This window comes from Muntiacus reevesi, chromosome 9 (assembly GCF_963930625.1).
Source record: "Muntiacus reevesi chromosome 9, mMunRee1.1, whole genome shotgun sequence".
Classification (NCBI taxonomy): Eukaryota; Metazoa; Chordata; class Mammalia; order Artiodactyla; family Cervidae; genus Muntiacus; species Muntiacus reevesi.
This window is the reverse complement of record NC_089257.1, coordinates 82,687,164-82,691,449: the sequence shown is the minus strand read 5'-3', so window position 1 is coordinate 82,691,449 and position 4,286 is coordinate 82,687,164.

The following is a 4,286-nucleotide window of genomic DNA, read 5'->3' as shown; positions in this document are numbered from 1 at the left end:
TCACTGAAGTCCAGGTCACATTTCAGCTGGGAAGATGAATGAGACAGTTCTTGAAATAAGAACAGATAACCTCACTACGTTTTCCACTATGGTCAATTAATGGACATTAACAGCATCTTGATTTTGTATTACTGAGTAGGAAGGAAATAGTCCCCTAGAGAAAGAAACAATACTTTAACTTTCCTCTTAACTTTAGTTTAACTTTCCTTTACCAGACGGCAGACTGAAACATGAGTGAGTGAAGTCGCTCAGTCGTGTCGGATTCTTTGCGACCCCGTGGACTGTAGCCTACCAGTCTTCTCCGTCCATGGGATTTTCCAGGCAAGAATACTGGAGTGGGCTGCCATTTCCTTCTCCAACTGAAACATACTTAGCACCAAAATAATGTCCAAATCTTAGCTATACTACAGACTACCTGTGTGCCTTTAGGTAATTCATTGGATCGTCTTACTTTCAAATTTTTTTTTCTTTTGGTTATGGTAAGAACATTTGGGCTTAAAGGGTATTTTGGGGTTCCTAACAGCTCTGAAAGTTAATTTTATTATAAAACTATTTATAATATATTCTGTACAAATTTATAGATAGAAAGCATACTAACTAATTTGACCCCTTAATGTAATATTCTCTTAGTTAAACATCTCTCCCAAATGGATGTCATCACTATCATTTTTTAAATTGTATTTTTAATTGGAGGATAATTACCTTATAATTGTGTGATTTTCACACATCACCATGAATCAGCCATAAGTGTATGTAACTCTCCTCCCTCTTGAACCTCCTTTCCTCCTGATTCTCCCCACCCTTCTTAGCTTTCACAGAGCACCAGGTCTGGGTCGCCTGCACCATATGGCAAACTCCCACTGGCTGTCTATCTTACCTATGTCAATTTGTATGTTTCAATGCTCCTCTCTCAAATCATCCCACCCTCTTCATCCACCACTGTGTCCACAAGTCTGTTAAAGTGTGTGTGTCTGTTTGTGTTAGTCACTTAGTAGTATCTGACTCTTTGTGATTCCATGGACTGGGGCCTGCCAGGATCCTCTGTCCGGAAATTCTCCAGGCAAGAATACTGGAGTAGGTTGCCATTCTCCAGGGGATCTTCCTGACCTAGGAATCAAACCTGGGTCTCCTGCACTGCAGGCAGATTCTTCACCACAAATCTGTTGAGGAAAGCAGTAAGATTTATCAAGGGGCTTTAGTGAGAGTCACTCAGTCATGTGTGACTCTTTGCGACCCCATGAACTATACAGTCCATAGAATTCTCCACGCCAGAATACTGGAGTAGGTAGCCTTTCCTTTCTCCAGGAATCTTCCCAACCCAGGGAAGGAACCCAGGTCTTCCGCATTTCAGGCAGATTCTTTACCAGCTGAGCCATAAGCAAAGCCCAAGAATACTGTTGCAGGTAGAATTTCCCTTCTCTAGGGAATCTTCCTGACCCAGGAATCAAACCAGTGTCTCCTGCACTGCAGGTGAATTCTTTACCAACTGAGCTATCAGGGAAACCTATCAAGGGGATTTACTATCATCCAAATATATCTATGAAATGCCCTTCAGTAAGCAATTTAAAAACTTTTTTCAAAAGATTGAAAGTGGTTTGTAAAGTATGATTTGTTCTTATTGGAGATATCCCCTGGTGATATCACTTCACTTTTAAGTACTATGCATAATAATAATAACAATAATAACACCAAGTCTCATAGATCACTTAGTATGTGACTGCAATCTTTGACATGCCTTAAGAGAATTTAATCTTCACAGGTAAGATTAGGTAACTAAGTAAGACAGGTACTCCAATTTTAAAGCTGAGGAAACTGAGGCACATAGAGGTTATATAACTTGATGCAAGCCATACAGCTGTAAAGTGTTAAAGACAGTGTGCAACCTAGTTTGTCTGACTTTGTCTGATATTCATCCTAAAATTCTGCTGAGAAATGTCCAGTTTTATATCCAGATCATAATGTCTAGCACTCATTTCTTCCCAGAAATTGCTTAGTATTTTCCCATATCCAGAAGTCTGGCACTTCTGCTTTCTGTGATTCTTCAAGCACTTCAAGTCTTTTCTGAAGACCTCTATAAATAAGTGAAGCATTCTTATTTTAGGTCTCCATTTAATGTGATTGTTTTACTTTTTTCAGTTATAAAGTCCTTGATAGAGATAAATCATCAATGGAGAGGTAATTGTCATTCTGTCTGCCATTTGTTAACCTGGGTATGGGTTTGCTCTTCTTTGTGCTTTTCTGATCACCAAACCTTTTGCATTTCCATTAAAAATTCTAAGTTCCAGTTCCTTCTGGTCTTTGTCACTTTTTTTGTCATTTATTTTTATTAGTTGGAGGCTAATTACTTCATGTCTTTGCCACTTTTAAGTATTTAGTATCACTCAGTTGTCTCAGATCAACAAATGTCTGTGTTGTGTTAGTCTCTCAGTCGTGTCCAACTCTTTGGGACCTGATTGATGGGACTGTGACCCATCAGGGTCCTCTGGCCATGGGATTTTTCCAGGCAAGAATACTGGAGTGGGTTCCATTCCCTTCTCCAGCAGACACGCACACAGCAGATAAAAAAAATAAAAAATAAAAAAGCCCGACAATGCTTCTAGAAATGACCACCATGCTCTGTGCCCATACCCACCATTACAGATTAAATTTGCATCTCAGGGATGGATGGTGAGCCTGAGGAGACAGCCTGGCAGATGCCAGGAACCATGTCTCAAGGTAAGAGGCCTCGGAGAGGCAGGGAGACACGGGGGAAGCTCTCGGTCACAGCCGCTCACGATTAGTGTTCAGATCCGGAGTCCCACCCTGCAAGTCATAAGAGATGTGCTTCCTGCGGACAGCATGGCCTGACACGGTGGCGGCCAGCCCAGGACACAGCTAGAGCAGTTCAACCATGGAATTTGGCAGGATCTCTGTGAGCTTCTCTCTTAACATTCAGAAAACTAAGATCATGGCATCTGGTCCCAACACCTCATGGGAAGTAGATGGGGAGACAGTGGAAACAGTGTCAGACTTCATTTTTTTGGGCTCCAAAATCACTGCAGTTGGTGATTGCAGCCATGAAATTAAATGATGCTTACTCCTTGGAAAGAAAGTCATGACCAACCTAGATAGCATATTAAAAAGCAGAGACATTACTTTGCCAACAGAGGTCTGTCTGGTCAAGGCTATGGTTTTTCCAGTGGTCATGTATGGATGTGAGAGTTGGACTGTGAAGAAAGCTGAGTGCCGAAGAATTGATGCTTTTGAACTGTGGTGTTGGAGAAGACTCTTGAGAGTCCCTTGGACTGCAAGGAGAACCAACCAGTCCATCCTAAAGATCAGTCCTGGGTGTTCATTGGAAGGACTGATGCTGAAGCTGAAATTCCAATACTTTGGCCACCTCATGCGAAGAGTTGACTCATTGGAAAAGACCCTGATGCTGGGAGGGATTGGGGACAGGAGGAGAAGGGGATGACAGAGGATGAGATGATGGTTGGATGGCATCACCGACTCGATGGGCATGAGTTTGAGTAAACTCTGGGAGTTGGTGTGGCCTGGCGTGCTGCGATTCACGGGGTCGCAAAGAGTCAGACACGACTGAGCGACTGAACGGAACAACTGTGAGCTTCTCAGTCTCTCAGAACCACTTATGATTGCCAGAGACCACCGCTGCCCTCTGGAAATCTCCAAGCCCTCACAACACCTTCAGGTAATGTCTTCTCGTTGGTTGAGACTACCACCCCCAACTCCACTCCACACAACATCCTTGCAGGAAGGAAGGGAAGGATAAAGGCCCCAAACCAAGGGACAGGCGTGGGCGTGGGGCCCTGCACCAGCAGTGCTGAGCACTAACTACATTCCCCCCACGGCCCAGGGGTCACCTCCCACCTCCCCCCCCCCCCATGGTCCAGGGGTCACCTGCACCCCTTCCCCCACGGCCCAGAGGTCACCTGCACCTCTCCCTCCCATGGCCCAAGGGTCACCTCACCCTTCCCCCCACGGCCCCGGGGTCACCTCCCGCCTCCCCCCCATGGCCCAGGGGTCACCTCACCCTTCCTCCCATGGTCCCGGGGTCACCTCCCACCTCCCCCCCATGGCCCACGGGTCACCTGCACCCCTCCCCACCACTGGCTCATTGAGACTATAACGTGACGGCTCTTGGGAGACACGGGCCGCAGGAAAGGAGGCCCAGGCAGAGTCACCGGTCAGGAGCTGTGCTGGTGTGAGGCCAGGGAGAAAGGCGGTTCAGATCAAGGCGGCCGGGGGCCAGCGCCATGGCGTGGTGTGGGGGCATGTGAGACGGCCCT